Genomic DNA, 25339 nt, shown 5'->3' on the forward strand with positions numbered 1-25339 from the left:
GAGGTGACTTGATCTCTTTTCCTGTCTCTGAGGACATCAGTTAGAGAGCCTCAGAGGGAGGGTCCTGGGAAGAAAATCAGAACTCAGGATTTCTCCAGCTCTGTGCTCTGAACGCAGCCGTGGCGGGCCAGAAGGGGAGCAAGGCTGCCAAGTTTGTGGAGGGCCCTCCGGGTCCTCCTGTGGAGAAGTCTTTCATTTTGCTAAGGTGATTCCCCTGTGAGATGACAACCCACAGTGTGGCTGTGAGGACCACGGGGATGGATGGATGTAGCAGCAACCTGTTTACAATCAAATGTGGCCCCCTCTCCCTGTACTTTGCTGTCACTCACTGGTTGCATGGCTTTGGACACTGATGCTTGGGCTCCAGAGTCTCATCGCCCACCATCGCTCCTAAAGGAGATTCAACTCAGCTTCCTGAAAAATCCCAGGCCCCTTCCTTCTCCACCATAATTCATTCTCCCATTCCAGCTTGTAGAGATTGCCGGAAGAAAGTGGAGGAAACACAACAACTGGCTTTAATTCTGCAAAGGTGAGGAACTTTCCACTTCTCTCTGCATCCTTCCTCCCACCAAGTCCTGTAACGTGACCCCGGGGCCCAGGGCTCACCTAGAAGGGAGATTCCAGGTTGGAGTGGGCTGTAACTCAAGCCCTGGGAAGAGGGAGAGCCAGGACTTTGTGAAGCTAGTATGTGGGGCAGTGGACGGTCCACGGGCCACAGGTGCCCATGCCTGGACAGCCTCTTGGTCCCTCCTACTCGTCACTGCAGCTTGTGCCTTCTGTTCCCCGCAGCCACCTACGAAAGTTCCATGAAAACGTTACATTTCTTCAGCTGTTACACGAAGATGCCCCGGGTGAGGTATTCAAACCAGGGCCTGCTGGAGCCCACCAGCCACCTCTGCAGAATGTGGAACATTCTTCTTCTACTTCCATGTCCCTGTTGACCTCCCTGCTTCCCCTGACCAAGCACCCTCTACCTCTGGCATCATCCCTATCCGATGAAGCTAGAGACCACCAGCCTGGCTTGAACAGAGTCCCTCTGGGCCCCATCCCACAGGGCTCCCTCTCAGGTAGCTCCTACTGGGCATCCCTGGTCACAGCCATCTCAGGACTTGACTGCATAAGCTACTGCATTCTGTTTTTCTCCTGGTGGTGGACAACTACCAAGGCCTTATTCTTCTCCACCTGGACACACGCCAGATCCCAGAAAGACGTACATCTTTCACACCATCCTCGAGACTCCACACTCTGGGGAGACCCCACACACCAGCAAGTAGAGGTTGGGGGCCTCTCTTTCATCAACCCTGATGTCCAGAAACTGCTGGAGATGCTCATCAGCAAAAGAGCAGAACTAAAAGTGTGGAAGGAGAACACTAAGGATGGGTCCTCTTTCAAACCAATGAGCCCAGACCACTGCCTGCATTCTCTGGGGAAAATGCTGAAGTCACTGGGGGGCAAGAGGGACACCACTGCACACCCCTTCTGGAGCACAAAAGGGAAACCAGAGCAGCTCCCCGACTCCCAGCATGTCTCTTACCACCAGGCCCCGGGGGACTCCTTAGAGCACAAACGCAGCCAGCTGTTCTGGGGCCCGCCCCCTCTGCACAGTGAGTCCCTGGTGGCTACTGCCCGGGTGCCTAAGAGGTCCTCCACTTCACGATGTAAAGATGTTACATTTAACAAAGTCTCTGACTCTTCCCCAGTTCCATCTCTGGCTGAAGAACCTCCACAACTTTCCCAGGACCAGCCCTTGCCCAGCTATGTGGCCCAATCTCAATTTTTAACACAAACACTGCCCCCATCTGAGGCTCAGGCCCAGAACCACACCCACCTCACATCCTTTCCCCCAAACCTACCACCTTCTTCTCCACCCCAGAAGAGGACCCAGAGAACAATCTGCCCTACATCCCAGGAGGAGGTATGGCCTTTCAGCCCAGCTGAAAATCAGCACGTGGAACGGCACTTGCAGAAGCAACATAAACGGAGGGAGGATTTACCCTCTTCACTCCAAAAATCTCAGGAAGCCAACAGCCAATCAGCTCTCAACCATCGTCAGCACAGTCACCCCTCCCTGACCCCCAAGTCAACCTCCATCCTTCCCAGGGATTCTAACAGCACCAAGCTCCAAGAGCGACCAGAGAAACACAGTCTAGGGAGGTTCACCACAGATGCACACCAGCATGGCCCTCCCTGCAGACTTCAAGCATCCCAGGACTTGACACAGCCTCGGGGCAAATTCCCAAGGAAGTGTTCTGGGTGCCAGACTAAAGATAAGCATGGCCCCTTCCTGGCTGCCCGGCCCCCGGAACTTGCTTGTGTAAGCAGCAAAGGTGTGCAGAAGGTGAGGTCCAGGTGCTCTGAAAGATTCCTCAAGGGCCCAGAGCAAGACCTAGAGAGGCACCCACAAGATCTACCCTGGAATTCAAGAGGCACCTCAGTAAAGGTTCTGGAAAATGAAAAGGAGGATTCAGGAAGTAAGAAACTTCTGGAAAAAATCCTGCAAGACCATCTGAGCAGAAAGTTGGTACAGATCAATGAGGGCATAATCCCCGTGTACGTGCGTGGATCCTGGCTTGCTTCCAACTACACTTTTCCCAAGTACAGCACCAACAAAAACAGTATCAATCTAGCATCCTCCAAGGACCAGCTGTCTCAGGTGAACACCTCCCAGAATCTTTCCTTCCTGGATCCAGGAACTCACCTGATGCTAGAAACAGATATCATGAGGTCTCGAGTGCGACACAGGTGGAGTCCACACCTCCAGACCCTAGATCCCCTGAGTCAAGACTTTGATGAGAAACCAGCCTCGCCCGTTTCACAGCCAGACCTTCCCTTGGTCCCCTGTGACTCCGCAGACGACTCCACTGCCCAGGCTGCCAGGTTCCCAGAAGGACTTCCTTGGAAAGGTCCAGGAGAGAAGGCAATGAAAAAAAAGGCAGTCCCCACCCTGCAGAGTCCCCTCCCTGAGCCCTCACCTGCAGAGATGCAGAAGGCCTGGAGAGGAACCCCACTGGGTGGCAGCCATGAGCCCTCAGTGGTCCCTCCAGCTACACAGGGGGACCCCCTGCCTTCTCAACCTCACACTTACAGTCTCTCAGGCAGAACCCAGCCCAGCAGGATTATCACAGGAATGGCAAGAGGCAGCCTCGAGCCCAGTCCAGGCTTGAGAGAGGCCAGGTATGAGCCATGGGAGGAGAGTGGAGTTGTGGCCTCAGGAATGGCAATGCCGGAAGGCAAAGAACAGTCCCAGTCTTCAAGATCTGAAGAGACCAGAAAGACAGAGGTGGAGAAGGAGGAGCCTCCTGAGAGGGAAGTCCCTCCCCTCCCTGCCAGAGAAACATCAGATCCTCCAGAAAGCTGTACTGAGAGAAGGAAGAATCACGTTTCGCAGTCTCTGCACCCCAATAAAAAAGGCAGAGGGCAGGAAGATTCCTTGCAAAAAGTCAAACCCCTGTCAGCCACTACCAAGATCCAGAGATCAGTCTCAAGCAGAGTGCCAATGGATGATGAAATGGCTGAGGCCCAGAACATCGTGACAGCTGTTGGACAGATCCTGGTGGACAAGCTGGCACATCAGCATGCAGGCAGTCCACCAGAGTTACACTGACATAAAGAGGAGCCCAGGCCCCTCGTGGTGGGTAAGCTTGTCACCACAGGGGTCCCTCCTACAGAAAGCAAAGGATAAATAATGAGTGATATGGCCTGTGATCACCATGCCAGCCCCAAGGGCCACAGGACAGCAATCAGTCCTTGCTGCTCAGGGAGCCTGTACCGCCAGCCAGTCCCTGCCAGCTCAGGCCAAGGGGGCAGGCCTCCCAGTCACCGCCACCATTACCCACATGCTGGCTTCAAAAAGGTTCTATCTGGTCAAACATACCATGTTTTTCAGTTTTCCTGGTAAGAAAAGTTTTCTTTCTGAAAAAAAAATATACATATCAGTCCATACAGAGAATGACTGCTTTGCCTCATGTACATTCTTTGTGTGCTGATGGCTTCTTCCTATGGAGGTGACTACTGCTTTCTAATTCATGTTTTTTTTCTCATTAGAGGTCGTGGCTTTTGTCTATGCCATGTTGAGGCATAGGGAAAGGGTCAACAGCCCTGGGCCCTCTTCTGGGTACAACTATTTGTGCAGTAACTGTCCAATGATTTGTCATGGTGGGTCCAGGGTGAGATATTTGAGAAAAATTTTATGTTTGAGCCAAGGAAGAAGGCAGAGTGGCATGGGGTCGTCATAAGTGGTGCCATGCCCTCACAGTGCCAGCCATCAGCTTGGAGGAAGGAGACGTCATGGGCTGATTGTCCACCCCATTCTACCCTAGGCCTCCCCCTAGGCTCCCCCACCACAGGCCTGGAGAAGCTCTGACACAAACCTAAAAGGAAGCAATCCTTCAAGCAGGGATGATGGATTTCCAAAGGGTATCTTAACAGGCCTGTACAACACTGCCTCTTGAATTCCAGAAAGGATGAGTTGACAACTGGTGGAAAGTCCAGGACTAGGGCACTCTGGTTGTGACTTGCAGCCTTGTGACCTTTACACATACATACAGCTCTAGTAACACTCCCTGGAAGAACAGGCACTTAAAAGGGCCACGGAGGCAGCCTGGGGTCACGGAGAAAGTCTCCTGGCTTCAGTCCTTGTTTGTCCCATAGATTCCCAGGGGGAAAGGCAATCAGACAGGATATGTACCCACAAGGGAAAGTGACCTGTTCAAAATGTGGGAGTTTCCTGGGGAGGGGGGACAGGCCAGGACTTGGGGACAGGTCCCTTCTGGGCCTTGCTCTGCTTCCAGTCCAGATTTCCTCTTCTCAGGGCCTGTCCATATGGGAAAGCAGAAAATCACAAAGCAGGGAGAGGATCCACTAGAGTGTTCCATGTTGTGCCCCATACACAGTGACGAGTGGGCACTGCTCCATGGGCCTCATTCATTCCCTGGTGGCAGGAAACATGCCTGTCAAGACCCTCCCTGTGCATGGAACTGAGGGCCCGCAGGGTGTGGGTACAATCACCATAGGCCTCTCCTGAGCCAGGTTACGGCAGCTCCAGGGGGAAAGCAGAAATGGCCCGGGCCAGGCCCTGCCAGGTCCTCTCATGTACCAAGGGGCAAGTTCTGGGTGGGAAGGAGTCGGACAGGCACAACATGGCTCCGGAGGGGACAAGGACCACAGACAGCAATGCCAATGGGCCAGACAGAGGCAGGTGGAGGCAAGTTTCTGTCCTTCTCCTGCCACCAGCCCTGTCCTTCATGAGGGGCAAGAAGGCCATGGATGGGGGTGTTTCCACAGAGACCTCCACGGAGATTTCCCCAGAATCCTGCACGGACGCCTCCATGGAAACTCCCAGAGACCTACGCGGAGACACCCCCATAGAGATCTGCACAGAATCCCTGAGAGACTCATACTGAGAGACCCCAGAGTCCTCCACAGACACCCTGACCCCCCCCCCCACAGAGCAACACAGTTCCCCAGTGAGTTCATCACAGAACCCCCAGAGTCTTTCCCAGAGGGCTCCACAGACTCCTACAGAAACCCCCACCGACAGACTCCCCAAAGGCCTCTGGAGTTCCCGACAGAGACCCACACCGAGGTCCTTGGAGTCCACCACAGTGGCCTGACACCTCGCGGGACCTCACATGGCCCACATATGGACCCGCACCCAGAGCACACAGAGGCCCCAGCAAGAACCCACAGAGAACTTCAGAGCCTGCTGACCACGACCGCAGAAAACACCTTACAAGGATCTCCCTCAAAATAAGGGGAGAGATCCTCACAGAGACCTCTGACAGAGACCCCCCACAGCAACTTCTCAGGGCCACAGGCTTCACACCGCTCCCTCACGGAGACGTCACTCAGCCTCCCAGGCCTATGGAAGCTCCAGATTCTCACGAAGAATCCTCAGACACCCTGAAAGACGGCCCTATAGAAACCGTAGAGACAGCACAGGGACTCTCACTGCCACACCCAGACCTCACAGATTTCCAGAGACCTCACAAAGAGCACCCTCAAGAGGCTCCTCCCAAAGAGACCTCTGACACAAGCTGGCACAGAGAGACCTCCCGTGGAAACCTGTGCAGGAGCGCCACAGGCCGCCTCCCACACATGCCCTCTCAGGGAGACCGTAAGTCATTCCCACAGGACCTCATGCTGCCCCCACAGAGAGCTCACACATTTTCTACACAGTTCTCCCACACAGACCTCACCCGGAGACAACACGCAGAGACCTCCCCCCGCCCCAGGGTCCTGATGGAGACCTCTCAGAGACCTCAGAGGCTTCCCAAGGCCTCACAGTCCACACAGGGACTCCTCCTATGCAGACACCGTGGAGACACTACATGAAGACATCTCGCCGCCACGGAGAATCCTCTACACCCACTCCAGAGACCTCACGCAGTTTTCAAGAGACCCCACAGAGGCACTTCACAGACATCCCAAAGAAACCTTTCACAGAGACCCCACGTCCATTCTTCCCCCCTAGTAATCTGAAACCACGTAGCCAACCGGAAGCATAAGAGGGACACAACCAGCCTTGTCCTGCCCCCAGACCCCTGAGACACTGAGACACTGTCAACGTGGCCTCCCAGATGGCGTCTCTGCCTGGGAAAATCCTCGGGAACTTCTGTTCCTTTGTAATGCCGTTGCCTCTGGACAGAAGAACTGCAGATTCCAAGTGCGGACCTGAAAAATTCCTCCCTCTGCAGGTTTACACTAGCCTCAGCTCTGACCCACAGTTAGAGAATCACAAATTTTAAACAAAAACGAATGCTGCCAACCTTCAGTGATATAAATCATCTTATTTGTCCAGCTTTAGTTATTAACAAGTCAAATGTGTCAGTGTCGCATTTTATGTCATTGGAGATAAGAACTGAATTCAAGATAGTCGGCCACTTTGGAAACACAATAAAGACCTGTAACAAATGGACTCTAAAAATAAACCAGCAACCAGGCATCAGGACTGACTCCAACTCCCAGGGAGCTGTCCAACTAGCACATTTTTCTGCACATAACAGGTAGTGTCAACTTTGGAGAATCTGCTTTATTTTCAAGTGAAACAAGAATCATGGAAAGATTTTTTTACAAATAAGATTTCTGGCAATATTCTTATTTTATCCTCTGGGAAGGCTATTTTTAATCCTCTGTAGTTATAATGTTTTGTTCCTTAAAATATGGTAAAACCCTCAAATGATATTGCACATTTCTAAAACAAAAGTATTAACATTCAGTGAACATAGCTTAAACTGATGAACTAAATAGACAATTTCACTTTGAAAAGAATTCTAAGAGATGAACATTTTCTAAGACTCAGGCAGTCAAGTTCTGTTATATATTCATTATAGGACTGAAAAGGACACATTGCTTCAAACAGTTTAGAATCCTTCAAAATATATCAGTCTATGTTTGAGATACACATGGAGCCTAATGAAACTACTACTGAGGAATATTTAAACACCCAAATTGAGAAAATTGTATATTTAATCAAATTTATATTAGAATAACCATAATGAAAAGTCTCATTTATTTAAACCTCAGCTCCAAAAGATGCAATTGGTAAGACTGCAAACTTCTTATCACTCATGAGCAACCCACTGTTCTTGTCTCATTTATTTTAAAGACATCTGTCAAGCATGTCACTGGTCGGGTCTCTCAGATTATCCATCATGATAAAAACATCACACTCCTTTCATTAAAAAGAGCAGAGCTGTCGCAAAGCTCTTTAAGTCTGTTTCAACAAGAAATCCCCTTCAACATAATTACAAAGTTATACCTATTAATTTTCTACTGTACTCCCTTATAATGTCATCAAATCACAAAATGAAGCAATATGATCATGAATGTCCTCTAGTACTCTCTATTGGACTATTTGGTTTTTTATAGTGAAACTCTACAGGGTAAGTTTAGGTTATCAGATCATCAGGAAACAAATTAGGAAAGATTCTATACAGAAAATATTTTACCAAGAATACTGTATGCTTTTCAAATTTATTTTTTTTTTAGAGAAAGAGAGAGAGAGAGAGAGAGAGAGAGAGAATTTTAATATTTATATTTTAGTTTTTTTTTGGCGGACATAACATCTTTGTACGTGGTGCTGAGGATGGAACCCGGGCTGCACGCATGCCAGGCAAGCGCACTACCACTTGAGCCACATCCCCAGCCCCTCAAATTTATTTTTTAAACAGGGTTAAATTAAGTAATTACTCCTCAATCTTTAGAGGCACTTGTAAAGCCTGAACACAGACAAACATTCATAACAAATAGTTAATTACTATGACATTCTGAATGTGTTGTCCCTCAGTAGCAACTCATAGTTTAATTAGTTGTGCAAAACAACAAAGAACAGATTGCAATAAAACAATATTCTCATCCATCACTGCATATGCATCTGTCACAAGTCATACCGATGATCTGTGTCCAATTTTCATGGCAGAAACCCAGAACTTTATCCAGAAGAAGTAAACCAGGGGATTCAATCCATTACAAAGACATTGACATTACAGACTTTATGGCCATCTGTATTTTATTTTCATAAGATTTATCTACCGTAAACCTTATAGATGTTTTAGCATTTTTATACATACCAAGAAATAGATAACCAAAAAGTTAGGTATTAGAGAAAATAACAAAAATATATCTCATTTGTTTTCAAATTTTTTCACATCAAAACATTTTGCTGCAAATAATTTGTTTTATTTTGCAGTAACTAGAGAATGAATCCAGGGACTAGTACAAGCAAGTGCTCTACCACTGAGCTACAGCCCAAGCCCCTTTTTAATTTCATTTTGAGACAGGATCTTGCTAAATTGCATAGGTTGGCTTCCAATTTGCAATCATTCTCCCTCAGACTCCTGAGTAGCTGGGAGTACAGGGGTGTACCACCATGTCCAGCTTGAAGTGACTTTTTAAATCCACAGATGAAAGACTCTCTAAATGACATTTAGAATCTATTGCAAATTCAGTTTTGAAATAGACGTTTATTTAACACAGGGTTCACACTGACTTCAACAAATCAGGCGTTCCAGAATACAATCTGGAGTGGTAAAATATGTGATGCCTTCTTCATACTCCAAGAGAAAAAGCTCTTTTGCAAATAAGCAAAACCAAATCCAAACAAAAACAGGGAGGCCTTCTACATTGTTGTCTCTAGGAACAATTCCCCTTCATAGACTACAATGCTGTTGACAATGTCAAGCACTTTGACTTGTAAATAACTCCCACAGGAAGAAGTTTCTCCAAGTTTTCCCAGACACAGCTACACTTTCTGTCCTTCTCACCACCTTAACAGTAGGACACATCTAGCTCCAGAGAGTCCCTATGGCTTCCCCCTGTGTTCTCTAAAATTGGTCACATTCACAACCATTCTTGTAACACAATCAGTTGCTGTAATTATTTCTGGGCCCATGTGGATTGCTGCATTTTCCAAACAGATGCAGGTCTCTGTGATTACTCAGAGGTCTGCTAGGGCGCCCCTCCCTGGGCTGGGGAATCCTGATCAGAACACCCATCTCCCCATAAACACGTGGCCCATGCTTCTCACTCCCTTGAAACCAGTTACACAAACCACACAGGTGAATCTAACGTCCAGAAATCTATAAAATAATGCTGTGGCAGCCACAGTGAATAGGGATTAGAAAATGCTAAGCTCTCTCTCGGGAACATGGCTGGCACAGCCCTGCAGTCTGATCATTTTTGTGCATTAGCTTTCCTCACTCTCATTCACTCTCATTCTATCTGCAGCTCTTCCTTCCCCCCTTTGTCCAGGACTGGAAATTGCTGCCACCTGCTCCCCCATGTTGTCACAATCTCTACCAGTTTACGCCAACAACCACTTGACCACACAGATGTCTCTCAGCTCAGGAATCCTACTGAAACTTTTCAAGAAAGACCATCCCACCACCCTTCTACATTCCTGCCGTAATCTGTTGCTAGGAATACTTTACATACCTATCTCCAACATCAAGAAAAACTTCATAAGATGCACGAATTTCCTTTGTACACTGTGGTCCCTGGAGTGAAACTTTCCACATTCTAGGTCTATGACTTAGGCAAGTCCCTCAGTGTCTCCAACATCACTTCCTAAAATGAGAATGAAAGTTAATAATATTGTAGTGAAAAGGAAATGAGTTACAATACTAAAACACTTTGCATAATTCCTACTGGATGATTTTGATATCATCATTGTTTTTATTTTTACTGCATAATTGCCAACTTAACATTTACTTGTTGAATAAAGTACACAGAATTGTGGTATATTGTTTCCAGAATTAAGCAATTCATTTTCTAGCACAAAAGCTAACATTTAATACACACTAGAGATTTACAGTTCTGAGGAAAAAAGGAATATTCTTTCAAGTAACTTTTCAAATCTCTTTTTTGAACATAGTATTTTGTGGGTTTCTATTAATTTACTTTGGCATTAAAGGACTATTTTCTCTAATCCCAGTTACTGCTGCAAAGTGTTGTGGTTTGGATATGAAGTGCTCCCCAAAAGCTCCTGTGTTCATGGTGGAAGTGAAATGATTAGGTTATGAAAGTTGTAAGGGAATCGGTGGATTAAACCATTTGAGGAATTTATAATTTGAATGGATGACTGGGTGTTACCTGTAGGCTGGAGGAACTGAGTAATTAGAGGAGTGCCTGGGGGATTTTGTGTTTTGTTCCTGGCTCCTCCTGATGGCTCTCTCCCTGTTTCCTGGCTACCAGGAGGTGAGCAGCTTTCCTCCTCCCATGCTGTTCTGCCAGGATCTTCTACCTCGCCTGAGGCCCAGAACCATAGAATCAGCTCACCATTGGACGGCGCCTCGGAGACTTTTCACCCTCCTAAATTGTTCTTGTCAAATATTTTGATCACAGTGACAAAAATAACACTGTAGGCATGAAGGGCAAGTGTTCCAACAAATAAGAGTGATTACTATCGTTGCAACATAGCAAAACATTTCTGAGCCCCATGGCAGGAAAAGAGGGTGAGGAAGGAGGGTGGAGGGAGAGAAATCACTGCTCTCTACTTATTTCCCCTTCTCATCTCAGGGGAAGATCCGGTGACTCTTATCTGGTTCCATAGAGATCTGGGCTTATTCTGATATTGAGATATTAGATTTCAATATCCAGAAGTGAACAAAACTGTGAAACATAAACCCTCAAAACTATCTTGGACCCCCAAAAAGAAATGAAGGCATCTCATTAGAGGTTGAATTATGTCCCTCATAAAGTTGGCAAAGTCTCAACTGCAGTACCCGTGGTGGCCTCAACTGGAAACTAGGTCTTTGCAGATGATCAATTTAAGAGGAGACCATTAGCATGGGCCCTGATCCAACATAATTGTGTCCTTATGAAAAGGGGACATTTGGACACAGGCAAACGGGGAGAGCTCCATGTGAGATGGAGGCAGAGGCGGATAATACTTCTACCAGCCAAGGAATGCCAGACTGACGGAAACTTCCAGAAGCTGGAGAGAGGCCCGGGGCAGATTCTCCCTGCCAGCCTCAGAGGGAATCAACCCTGCCCACACCTTGATCTGTCCTTTCAGCCATCTAGGTTGTGCTATTCTGTCACCCAATGCACAGCTACCCTGGGCCTTTCCTCCCATGCCTTCAATTAGAGAGAGAAATGATCCCTCGAGGTCGCCTATTTTCCCCCACTCTTCAAGTCTGCTGGTGGCTATAGTGTAGGTGGGACCTCGAGGATGGGCTGGTGTCTGTGCTATGGCTCTGTGCAGCTGGAGACCCACGTCCTCTGGGGAAGCGAATGAGTTCCCACAGGCAGCATCAGAAATGGTCATCAGTGGTCACAGATGCCAAGAAACAGGGCCTCTGACAACTGCAGGCCACCAGAGCCCAGTGCCTAGGTCTACATCTGTGCCAGCTTCAGGGGACTGCGCTGCTCCGTGGGCACCAGACTCTCAGGTCAGATGCCCCAGGTGGACCTCTGGCCCCTCAGCATACTTGTCCATGACCTTGAGTGACCCCCTGGAGAAAGAGTTTCTTAGATGTAGTCCACTAAGAAGAAAAGTCATTTCTTACTTGCCATCTTATTTTTGAAATATATCAATCTAATCGTCTCCAAATGTAAGATATTCAGGGATCCTTCATTATTTAAAGGTCGAACCTAAAATAATAAAAAAACAAGATTACCATTTCAATGAATAGTTTAAAGATTATAAAAAGAACATTTGCTTGAGAAAGCATTAATTATTAAAATGTTTTATTTAGACTCACCCCTCTAAATACTGCGATCTCAAAAAAACATTCAATCTAGCAGAGTGGATGTGTTAGGTGTTACAAACTCGTATTGATGAAATTTCAAAATGTGAATGTCATAGTTTAAGAAAAATTAAAATTATCAACTTAAATAGAAATCCATTAATTTTTAAATGAACTTTTTCATTTTGATTTGTTTTGTTTTGGGCAGTGTTAGGGATCAAACACTGAAGTATGTAGCTAAATGCATGGTGCATGACAGGCAAGTGTTCTACCACTGAGCCACACCCCCAGACCTCAATTCACTTTTAAAAAGTGACTAGTAACTAAAAAGTTTCTGAAAAGACTCATCATCTTCCTTGTGAATTCATTTTGCCAAACAGTATTGTGAGTAGTTTACATTCAAAATAGACTTTCAGAAAAATATACTTTCAGAAAAGTATATTTGAAGGTGTTATGTGAAGGATAGTCCTTAGGACGGCTATTGCTTAAAGCAGGACAAAAATCTCACAGTTAACTGTGACTTCTCCCATATAAACTCCTTTTTGATGGTTCATGCTATATATTTTCTACATACCCTGGAGTTATTCTTAAATCTCCAATGTTCTTCTCTTACTAAAATACCAAATATTTTTCTTTACATTTTTATCTGGGATTTAAATTATTTGTAGTTGAGATACAAAATACTTACTTTATTATGAATCTGTAAAATCCTTGTTGAAAATCTGAAACACTTTGGCTACATACTTCAATTTTGTCTTTCTTTTTTCCTTTCTGTATAATTTGCCTTCATGGGAGTTCAGATCACACCGAACAAAAGTTAGTAATGATTGAAAATAATTTTAAACCAAATGGAAAATCATTACAATACTGTAGGATTTAAACAGATGTAGTATAAAAACCAGGGTGGTTATAATACATCTAGATATGTCAAGTAGCTCCAGTAGTAGTAATAAAACTAATGAAATGGTGTTTGGTTGTATTTGGGTTTTAATCCTCCAAATAATTCACACCCAATGGAATACTCCTGTGTGGACTTTTCTTTTTTCATCTTGAATTCATGGTTACACGATCTTCATGTCAAATACCTTCTTGAGGGGGACAGTCTGGATCCACTCCATGGAGTTCACATCAAAGACGTCCACTGCGTTTTCACTGTATACTGAGAGATATGGGGCACTGTAACGGGGCGGGGGGGGGGGGACAGCAGATGTGGGCTTTGTGTTTAATTTTTATGGAAATAGACTCCTATGTAGTTGTAAAAATAATACAGAGATAATTTCTTGTACCTCTACCCAGCTACCCCCACATAATGATAATTTGCAAAGCAAAAATATTGATATTGATTCAATAAAGGTACCAATCTTTAGCAGATTTTTTTCCCCCAGATTTGCTTGCATTTGGAGCAGGGCACGTGTGGGTATAGGTGTTAATTGCATACAATGTTATCACCTGTGTAGGAGGATGTGTCCACCACCATGGTCAGGACAATACACAGCTCCCACACCTCAGGACCACTCACCCAGAACTTCCATTACCATGGGACTCCATAGCACAGGACCCCCATGGTGCCCTTTTATGACCACACCCATGGCCTCTCCTTCCCCCTTCATTTCTAACATTTTGTCACTTCAAAAATGTTATTAAATGGCATCCTATAGTATTCTCGATCGATTTTCATCCACTAAGCTGAAATTATCATTTTTTTTAAGTTTAGGTTAGAAAACCAGGAGATTCTCATTTAAATACCCTATTATCATACAGTAACTTCCTCAAAACATATTTTAGAAATATACATGGTTTAATTAAGGCATATTAAATAAGCCATGCACATGAGTCAAATTATAGAGCAGCTTTCAATGTTTATAGTAAAAACCGCACAGAAAGCTGCCCAACACCTCTCTCACTGCAGCTGTGTGAATCCATGTCAACCTTTCAAACTCTGCCTCTCCTGCACCTGTTCAACTCACAGCAAAGGAGCACAGGGTATGGTTAGGGAAGCGCAGGTGGAGGGTGAAATTCCTGAGCAAAGAAGTGAAGCCTTCCAGCCAGTAGCATTCTTGAGACTTTCTAGTTTAATAATCACCTCTTATGGTTCCTAGAGATCCAGCCTCTGAACAGGAAGATGTCTGCCCATTAAAACAACCAAAATGATACCTTCCATCCACATCCCTCTTCCGGGTCTCCTTCTCTTTTCTTCCAGTCCAGTCCCTCAAAGGGCCACTAGCTTTCCATGTCCCCCGTTCACCCCTGTTCATCCTTCAGTCCTTGGCAAAGTGACCTGCACCTTCACCTCTCCACTAGAACTGCTCACTTCCAGGTCTCAGCCAACGGTTGCTGCTACATCCAACAGATGGTCCCCACCTGGCCTTCCTGCTCAGTTCGCTTGACTGATCCCTCCTGGGCTGGATGGTGCTCTTCTCCATGTTTCCCTTCCGCTTCCCCAACTCTCCTCCCCAGCTTCCTTCTGGGCATCTCTTGCTGACCTGAGTCCTCTTCCTCCTCGCTCCGTCTTCTCTCCACTAGGCAAGTGGGGGCTGACAACACCTAAAACCCCTCCCCAATTTTACCATGACGAGTGGAATGGACAGAGGCTAAGTGGCCCCTCGATGGGATTCGGTCTACACAGGATCATTCATGATGCCTTCTTACTAAAAGCCTCTAGAGCTGGTTTTCACTTATAAGAAATTCAGGGTGTAGACAGTTAAAAAGCACCACGAAGAAATGGAAAGCCGGATCCCCTTTGTGGAACATTCTTTAGGACAAGAAGTCAGTGGCGGGGAAGACTACTCGGGATCAGAAGAAATCCAGAGAAAAACCACGGTGTGCAGTGTGGATCCTGCTTGGATTTTGATTCCAACAAACACATTTTGAAAGGAGTTGTAGTGGGGTTCAATAGGGATACCTCATAATAAGGTAGCCAGAGTCATTAACTTCTTCAGGAGTGATCACAGCAGTGCAGTTATGTGAGAAAATGTCTATTTTTAGAGATGCATGGAAAGTACGTAGAGATGGGTGTGCAACGTGGTGTCAGGGACTTGATTTAAGATATTTCAACAACAGCAAGAAAGGGAAAAAATAGCCAGGTCTCTTCCTCCGCTCCCCAACAATCTGCTCCTCCTTGTGCCCCACTCTCTCAGTCAGCATCGGTGACTCCTCTGCTAAAGTCAGAAACCTTAGGATCATTCCTGAGTCTCATGGCCCTTGGCTTTCACATCCCAGTAATATGAAGATCTGCAATACAATCGGCCCCAGTAAAATCAAACACGGATCCAGCCCTGGGATCTAAAGAGGTCACCAAGCCCCAAGCAGGATGAATGAAAAGAAAACCACATCTGAGCACTTCATTGTCAAATTGCTGAAAACCAAAGATAATTAAAAGCAGCCAAGTAGAAAAGACATTTTTATAGTGCTAAAAAGAAAAATAAAGTCCATTTTGTAGGTCTCCGTGTTCTACCAGTTTGGATTATGTATCTTTCCCGGTGTTTCCATGGGGTGCTCTACTTCTTTTATGCAGTAGTTGCTTAATTGTTGCTCTCCTCCTCTTTGACTGTAAGATACTATGTGTATCTTGTGACCTGCTTAACATTGATTGTACCCTCCGCCCTCAGCATGGTAAGTTTGCTCAATTGCTATTTGCTAAGTGAATGGAAGGCCACATTTATTTTTTTAGATACTGGCTATATCAATAAGAAATGTGAAATAGACTAAAATTATTTAGGAACAATTATGTGTATACTATACATAAGCTAAACCTAAAAAGGAAAAAAAAAAGATTTAATAACTATATTCTACAATTAAGTAATGCTTACATTCCACAAAAATACTAATTTGGGAGCATTGATAAAAGCAACCGCTTGGATTAAGGCAATACTCAAGATAAACTGTGCTTTGTAATAAAAATGAAATGCTAAGTTTATTTCAAATGTGTGACTTAGATGTAACATTGTTAAAGTGATTCTATTGAAAAAGACATCAACCAATTAGGAAAAAACCTTCAGTGTTGTTGTTTTTAAAAACAAAATCTGTCCTTAACAATATGAGGGCCAGACACAGTGGCGCATGTCTATAATCTCAACGGCTCAGGGAGGCCGAGGCAGGAGGATCACGAGCTCAAAGCCAGCCTCAGCAACTGAGTGAGGCCCTAAGCAACTCAGTGAGACCCTGTCTCTAAATAAAATATTTAAAAAGGGCTGGAGATGTGTCTCAATGGTTAAAGGCCCCTGGGTTCAATCCCTGATACAAATTAAAAAAAAAAAGAAGAGTAAAGTAAATAAATCAATCTTAAAATATGAGAGAGCGCTGCAAAGTAGCCTTACCACAATAGCTGGGAGTTGCGGGCCACATCAGCTCAACGGGCCTGGATCGGAGGCCCCTGCTGTCGATGTACACTCCAATGCTCTTAAAACACAGCAGGTACTCGATGCTGGAGATCTCGACTGCACACAGAGCATCCTCCGGGTGACGGGCGATAAATGCCAGGGTGGGGTCGTGTGCATGCAGCATCCTGTGTGGGATTCCCTCTCTCCTCAAGGGGTATCTCAGGAAGCCCGACTGGAATCCTACACAGAGCTGCTCACCGAAGATGGCCATCCACTGGACATTGGCTGGGACTTGGACTTCTTTAAATTGTCTGTGAGAAATCTTCTTGCCCTGGAACAGCTCAAAACAGAGGACCTGGCTTTTCCTAGCTACGCAGAGGCAGGTGCGGGCCCCTTGGCACACTGTTCCAGAGGTCATGGCCTGGCACCCTTTGGTTTCCACCAGCTTGTGGACGCTCATCTTCCGGCCGTCCAAAGCTGACATGGGAAACAGCTGCACGTGGTGACTTCGTCCAGAGATCACCGCCACGATCTGGCCATGTGGGATGAGCTCAATCTGATGGACCTTCTTCAAGTCACCAACCCGAAGAATTTCTGCACGGACAAACAAGATGGGAAGTCACTGTCAAGTTCAGAGTGATTTCGATTTCTTTATTTTGACCCTTCTCCCAATTTGACCCGAAAAGCATTTAACAAAGTTGCCCATCAAAAATATCTGATAAATCATCTTAATGTCATCAACATGAGTAATGTGCACAAATAAAAATGGCACGTCACTTTCAGACTAGCTGTGTCAGCTTATCTGTACATTCTCGGTTATTTAAGTCAGGCTCTGATCCCAAAGGAATCACGGGTTGACTCCCAAAAGATCAACTAAATGTCTAAACTGGGACAGACAAAGAATAGAAAGGGGGTGGGGGAGAGGAGAAGAAAGAGGGAGGGGATGGGGAAAGGTGAGCCTCAAGTATTTGGGGAATAATATCAAGAGAATTGATACTGATGCAAATACATGAAATGAAATTTTCTGATTTTTAAATTCTTTCCCAGTGGATTAAAGTCAGGTTCTAAAACAATAACAGACACATTCACAGGGTTGGTTTGAGGACGATCAAAATAGACCAGAAGAAAAGAGTATCACCTACAAATTGTACAGGTAAAAAAGAAAAAAAAAGGAGATTAAAATCTATAACTAACTTAGCCATCCCAGATAAAATCATCAAAATAAAGCACAAAACTAAGCCCTGGAGGTAGAGACCTCTCAGTGCCTACCAAACGGAAACATTCCACTTCTTTCAGGAGGAGCAGTTCTGACACTAAGTGGATTCCTATATTTCACAAATATGTGTTGAGTGCCTGCTGTATGCCAGGCACTATTCCGAGTGCTTGGGGTACAGCAGAGAACAAAAGAGACTGGAGTCCCAGCTGGACTCCTAGGTGGACCGTACGTGGACCTCCTCACTAGAGCCAAGTCACCCAGAGGCCACAGGAGGCTTCCAGTGAAGGCATAGCTGGTGTCCCTCAAACTCGGGGTTCTCCTTTATCTAACCTCATGCTAGGAGGGAAGACCTCAGGAGGACCGACTGCACTAAACTGGCTCCTCTTGCATACGTTATAAGAGCAGGGGAGGAAGGGAGGAGATTAACACTCTGAGTTGTTAGAGCAGACTCACAGATAAAATCACCTGAGAAAATATTTAGACTTTAGGGGATTATGGGCCCTTGGAAATTAGAAAAGTCATTTGACTTGAAAACACTTGAAACCAGATGGGGAAGGTTTTTATTTATAGAACAAAAAAAAGTGGGAGGGGGACAAATCTGATACTATAATCATAAGAGTTTAAAATTATCCCAGATCAGTAAATCTCCTTACCATCTATAGTAATGTGCACGACAAATAGCCCTTCTTCATTGCCCAGAACGATTCTTTTGGGATCTACACATGACACATAAGTAAAAACACCACGCTTTCTTTTCGGAAAACACTAAATAAAGCTAATAAATTGGACAAATAGGTTAATATTTTTAACGTTTCAAAACAAATCAAATAATTTCATTGAAAACCAGAGGCAGACTTAGCATACAGAGAATGAAAAGAAATAATAGGAAAAGTGATTGACAGTATTATTTTTTCTTCCAGATTACAAAAGTAAGCATGTTAAAACATGACTTTTTTGAATACAATGATTATTGCAAAGTGATCCTCATGAATACTTGAAGAAAGCATAATAGTCAAGTAGAGATATGCTTTCAATTTGAACGTAAATATTTATTTCAGAAATGAAAAAGTTTTATAATCTAATTTGTCAATGATCTTGGCCTGAACACTCATAGCATTGAGAAGCAGTGAAATATCGGGAGAATTTAAACTCAAAGCGCTGAGATACTATTGACCGAGTGAAGGCCTTGAATACAGAGAACAGGGCTTCACACACATGCCCTCATCTGTTCCTCCACATGACCATGAAAAACCAGCTTTGTCTGCACCCAACACGCGTGCACAGTAGTGCTCAGAGAAGTTGACCCACTTGCTCCTTGTTGCACATGTGACAAGTAGCTGAGAGTCCCTCACTGCCACGCCATCTGCATCAGGAGAAATGGCACTTGGGAAATGCAAATATTCCTGCTTAATAGGAAAAGCTTAAGTGTAGATCTTACTAGAGTTACTTATTCATTGATTCATCTGTTTCTTTCCTTTTTTGCAGGGGATGGGCATAATGGGGATTGACCTCAGGGGTGCTCTAATACTAAGCTACATCTGTAGTCCTTTTAATTTTTTATTTTGAGACAGGGTCTCACTAAATTTGCTGAGGCTGGCCTCAAACTTGCTATATCCTCTTGCCTCAACTGCTTCAGTAGCTAGGATTCCAGGCCTGAGTCCCTGTGCCTGGATGTTTTTCATTTATTTACTGGGCATGGGGAGAACAGAATTAGAAGATGGTTCCTTCCCTCAAGATATACGGTTATCAATTATTGTGTAGAACCACATGTTGGGTGATACCCTTGGGGCCAGATGTGGGTTGGAACGCAGAATTTTTCAGGCTTGAGAAAGGTATTACTGTATATTTTCAAACACCATATTATCCCAGGCACCACCTTATAATCAAACATACTGATCTTTTTGCAGAGACCCCTGTGAGTAAGCATAGTATGGGGAGAAGGAGACCATAAACAGCCTTCTTTCAGTGCAGACCAGGTTTTGTTGCCAAGTGAGGTGGGAATCAATGTTATTCAGAGTTTGCTTTTGGGATTGCAGTGAGAAGATGTGACCCTAGTGGGGTAAATGTAAATCCATACCTATGATTGCAGCTGCCTGGGTGGTTTTGATCAGGGGTAGACTGCTGTCATAAGCCTCTTTGAGAACATAGCCTGAGCGGTCTCTGAAATGATTCTTTTTCAATATCCTATGCAATTCACTCAGCACTTCCACCCACTCACTCTTCTCATTCTCGCTATCTGCTAATATTGGGATTGAATATTTATTACTAGGTGCTGAGAGCTGAGAAGCTGTGACCTAGAACGATGTAAGGAATATCTACGTTATAAGAAGGCAGGCACTCCTTTATGCAGCCTGTTTAGCATTTTTCCGTTAAGCTCACCATTGGCAAATGACACCTCTAGGAGGATCACCCTCAGCCCAGCTAGGAGATCAAGTGGTGAGTACCAGCACCCAGGTGGGTAGCAAGGGACGGACACTGTAAAATGTGAGAGTCACTTCTGATCTAATCTTCATGAAAACACCCAAGGCTATGACTGACTAACACATTGGACTCCATCAAATGAAAATAGTGAGCATTTTAGCTGAGGGCAGACCCTGCTTGGGGAGGGAATTGACAGGTATTAGTTCATTTAATCCTCCCAGAAACCTCACCAGGAAGGTTCAACTATTCTCTTCATTTTACTGGGAGCAAAAAGGGTACAAAGCAGGAGAACCCAGGCTGTGTAATGACGGAGCCTTAATATTTTATCAATTCTGAGACACAGCTTTGCCCCTTTGGGCATCTCTGAATTGGCAATGCACCTTGCAATTGGCTATCAAAATACAATTGCAATAGAATTCAATGCTCACGGTTTTCTAATATTTAAATTAAACATGTTTAAAGATGCCTATGCTGTCTGCCTGCTCCACACCTACAGCTCACATCATTACTCATCAAAGGCAGATCAAACTCAAATTTAAAATATGTATTTAGGCTAACAGAACTCTGGATTATGTGTAAGACTTTCTTACTATATACCCATTAAATAGCAATGACATAATAAATGACAGAATCTCCCACTCTGTAAATGAGTTCCAAATGGCCAAGTCTCTGTAGGTCTCTTGGAGGATAGGTACAGTCTAAGCATATCTATCTTGGACCTGAGGGATGTGGAACACTTCTGTTTGGAGCTGTCAACTAGTTTCCTAGATTGATTCTAGCCACATTTCAAACAAGGGGACCTAGTTCCTTCCTTAAGTCACATTATATACCCATTCAAGAATCATTTTCACTTTTCACATGAATTTTTAAACAGTGGGACTTTGTTTCTTTCTCTTTTTTTTCAGATTGCAAAACCACATATTGCCTCCATTTTTTTCCCATGTGGTAGTCTTGATTTGGATTTGAAATATGAAATCCGACTTGTGAGAAAATGGCCCAGAGGAAACTTGCTTTGTCAAGTGCCCTCAGGTCTAGAAGGCATGCCCGGGAGTCTACAATGTCCAAGTCTCATGCTTTGGAATCTTCTTTCTTTGGGGGGGGGGTGGGGCAGGGAAGGGAGGTGGTTCCAGGGATTGAACTCAGGGGCACTCAACCACTGAGCCACATCCCCAGCCCTATTTTGTAATTTTCCTCTCTCTTTCTCTCTCACTCTTTTTCCCTCTTCTTTCACTACCCCTACCCCTGCCCCCATCCCACCCTGTCAGCTCACCCAACCTTCAGCTAGGATTCTGACAGCTGTCCTCAACAGCTGCCTGGTTATGGAAAGAGTGGACAGTCTCAGGTATATTCGCTTTTTTAAATCAGAGATTAACTTGTAGAAGGAAAGAGCGTGACCTGTACCAAAAACTACTGATAATCCATGTGACTGAGAAGAGAGTTACGGTTGCAAATGGGGGTGGGGAAAAATGACATCTCAGCACTTCTGAAACCTCAGCCTCCAGTGACCTGCAGCAGCCCTGGGAGCCTGGATCCCAGCAGAAACCAAACAGAAACCAACCAGGGACCCAGGCAGCATGAGCACTTACTTTAAATATGCGGGGCATTTCCTCTCTCCTGGCAGGAGTAAAATCAGAGGGCCACACAGAACCGACTGAAAATGCTCCATCCCTAAAGGAAAAGCAGGAGGCGGCAGGTGAGTAGAATCACCCAAGAGAGCGTGAAGCAACACACAGAAGCACAACCCTCCCTTTTAATTTTACCGCATTTTAATGTTATTTCCTGTATTAATTGTTAATAAGCAATGGAGTGTTTCACCTATGACCAGCCAGCATCCCTAAGAAATTGAAAACCCCAAGTTACTTCTAGTGTGCCCCACATTCAGAAAGTCTGCATGGAGCTGGGATAGGAACACTAGTCTGACCCCAAAGCAGTGCCCCTAAGTAAAGCCACATGCCCTGAAATATATAATTGGATATATTTTTTAAAAATGTTACTGAGGTATACTGGTCATATAAACCATAATTTAAAGTGTGCAATTCAATAAGTTTGGAATATGTGTGCACCTGCGAAACCATCACTATGATGGACTTAAGGACCATATCCACCAACCCCCAAACTCTCCTTCCTTTCTTCCCTAGGCAACCACCAATCTGCTTCCTGTCCCTCCAGATACTTGGCACTCTTGGCACTCTCTAGCAGCTTATATAAACGGAAACATACAATGTGTTCTTTGTCTTTCATAGCATATATGGACATACACCTTGATTTCTCTTGAAGTGTGGTGGCTGGAGCATAAGATCAGTGTGCATTTAACTTTTTTTTTTTTTTTTTGGTGAGGCTGGGGATTGAACTGAGGACCTGCGTATGCAAGACAAACACTCTACCAACTGAGCTATATCCTCAGCCTTGCATTTAACTTTTGAAGAAACTGCTAAACTGTTTGCCAAAGGGGTTGGATGAGTTTTCCAAGCAGTGTGTGTGAGTTCTAAGTCATTCAGATCCTTCCAACAATTGAAATGGTCAGTTTTTAATACTTTTAGTATCTCGTGGTTATTTTCTTTGAATTTCCCTAATTAATATTAATATTATTGAGTATACATGCAGGTGCTTATCTGCAATATGTCTGTCTTCTTTATTGGACTATCTTTTCAAATACCTTTCCCTTCTTTTAAATTTGTGTTTTTTCTTTAGGTATCTGGATAAATGTCCTTCAACAGGTATTTGATTTGCAAATATTTCCCCAGAGTTGGGCTTTGTTTTTCTACTCCTCTTAACAGTGCATTTCAAAAAGCAAGACATTTTAGATTCAAACATTTTTCCTTTTATGGGTTGTACTTTTGTGTTGTATGGAAGAATGATTTGATTTGAATTTGAGTTATTTGAAAGATATTTGCCTATGTTTACTTCTACACACTTGATAGGTTTACATTTAGTTCTACAATCTTTTTGAATTAACTTTTATATATGTTACAAAGAGTAGATTAAAAGTGGGTTTTTTTTTCATATTTTAAGTTCCAGTGTCATTTGTTGATAATTTTTGTCACTTGTTGAAAGTATGTGTATTCAAGTAATAGAACAGAGACTCCAAATATGTGTATACTTGGATTTTACATATATATATATATATATATATATATATATATATATATATATATATATATATGATATGTATGTATATCATATATACACATATATCATATATATACATAGGGTTAATTCTTTTCTTTTTAATTTTTAATTTTAGTTGTTGATGGACCTTTATTTTATTTATTTTTAGGTGGTGCTGAGTACCGAACCCAGGGCCTCACACATGCTAGGCAAGCACTCTACCACTGTGTTACAACCCCAGCCCTATGGTGAATTCTTCAAAATTATTTTTTAGGTATTTTGACTGTTCTGGATCTTTTACATTTCCCTATGAATTTTAGGGTCACCTTGTCAATTTCAACAGAAGAAAAAATTTAAAACCTGCTAGGATTTTGATTAAGACTGTGTTGAAACACACTAGAAAAATTTAGTGGTCATAACAGTATGATAGGGGCTGGGGTTGTGGCTCATTGGTACAGCACTTGCCTGGCATGTGTGAGGCACTGGGTTTGATCCTCAGCACCACATTTAAATAAATACATAAAATAAAGGTATTGTAAAAAAACAAACAAACAAACATGTTTTAAAAAACCAGCATGGTATTGGCAAGAATACAAACGCAGAGGCCAATGGAATAGAATGGAGAGCCTAGTAGCAAACACACGTATCTACAGCAAGCTGATCTTCAACAAAGGTAATAAATAATAACACACACTGGAAAATGAAGAGTCATCAATAATTGATGCTGAGAAAATTGGATATCCACATAAAGAAGAATGAATCTAGACCCCTATCTCTCACCAGTTACAAAAAAGCAACTACAGTGGAATAAAAACTTAAATGTTAGACCTGAAAATTTGAAACTTACTAGAAGAAAAGATAGAGGAAATTCTTTATGACACTGCAATGGGCAAGGATTTTATGGATAAGACCCCTAATGCACAGGAAACAAAATCAAAAATAGACAAATGGGATTACATCAAACTAAAAAGCTTCTGCATAGCAAAGGAAACTATAGACAAGGCAAAGAGACAACCAATAGAATGGGAGACAATATTTGCAAATTAAGCATCTGACAAGAAGTTGATATCCAGAATGTATAAGAACTCCAAAACTCAATAGCAAAAGAATAAATAAATATGTCAATTAAAAATAGGCAATAGACCTAAATAGACATGCTTCCAAAGAAGAAATACCAAAGGCCAAAGGGAATATAAATATGTTCAAATAAAAAAAATAAACAAAAGAAAAAATGTTCAAATCAAAATTGCAGTCAACTGTATCACTGTACCCCAGTAAGAATGGCTGTTACAAAAAAATTAAAGATAACAAGAGCTAATGAGGAAGTGAAGATAAGAGCACCTTTGTACACTGTTGGTGGAAATGTAAACTAGTACAACCTTTATGGAAAACAAGATGAAGCTTTCGCAAAAATTAAAAAATAGAACTATCACAGTATCCAGCAATTCCATGCCTGGATGTATATCCAAAGGAAATGAAAAATAATTTTCTCTGGAAATGTTTTCTTTCATCTGCATTTTTGAAAGATATTTGCACTGAGTGCAAGAGTTAAAGGTGAATTGGCTTTCAGTATTTAAAATATTTTTTAATATTCTTCCAGTGTTGGTCATGAGACCTCCAACGGCACCCATTATTCTGTTCATCTCTACATAAGGTGTGTCCCACATTACGTGCATGAGGTGCTATTGTGCAGTCATTTGACTATTAAGAACCTTTGTGATATTTCTTAATATTTCTTTTTTTTTTTAAAGAGAGAGTGAGAGTGGGAGAGAGAGAGAGAAAGAATTTTTTTTAATATTTATTTTTTAGTTATCGGCGGACACAACATCTTTGAATGTGGTGCTGAGGATCGAACCCGGGCCGCATGCATGCCAGGCAAGCGCGCTACCGCTTGAGCCACATCCCAGCCCCTTCTTAATATTTCTTGAACTTGGGCTGTATTGGATTTCTTGGATCTGAGTTTGAATTTTATATCAAATTTGGCAATATTTTGGCCATTTTTTTTCTTCAAAAATTTTTTCCATTCCTCCCCACTCCTGTGCTTCTGGGACTCAAACTACACATATTATTAGCTGTTTGAAGTTGAA

General features: G+C 43.6%; 1 long non-coding RNA gene across 1 annotated transcript; it reads left to right on the forward strand.

The window, feature by feature from the left end:
- The first annotated feature begins 6478 nt into the window (after positions 1-6478).
- On the forward strand, positions 6479-10239 carry LOC139702153 (uncharacterized). The gene is made up of 2 exons (XR_011704755.1): positions 6479-7004; positions 9727-10239. It is a non-coding gene; the product is annotated as an uncharacterized lncRNA (long non-coding RNA).
- The last annotated feature ends 15100 nt before the right edge of the window (positions 10240-25339 follow it).

Source organism: Marmota flaviventris, chromosome 16 (genome assembly GCF_047511675.1).
Source record: "Marmota flaviventris isolate mMarFla1 chromosome 16, mMarFla1.hap1, whole genome shotgun sequence".
Classification (NCBI taxonomy): domain Eukaryota; kingdom Metazoa; phylum Chordata; class Mammalia; order Rodentia; family Sciuridae; genus Marmota; species Marmota flaviventris.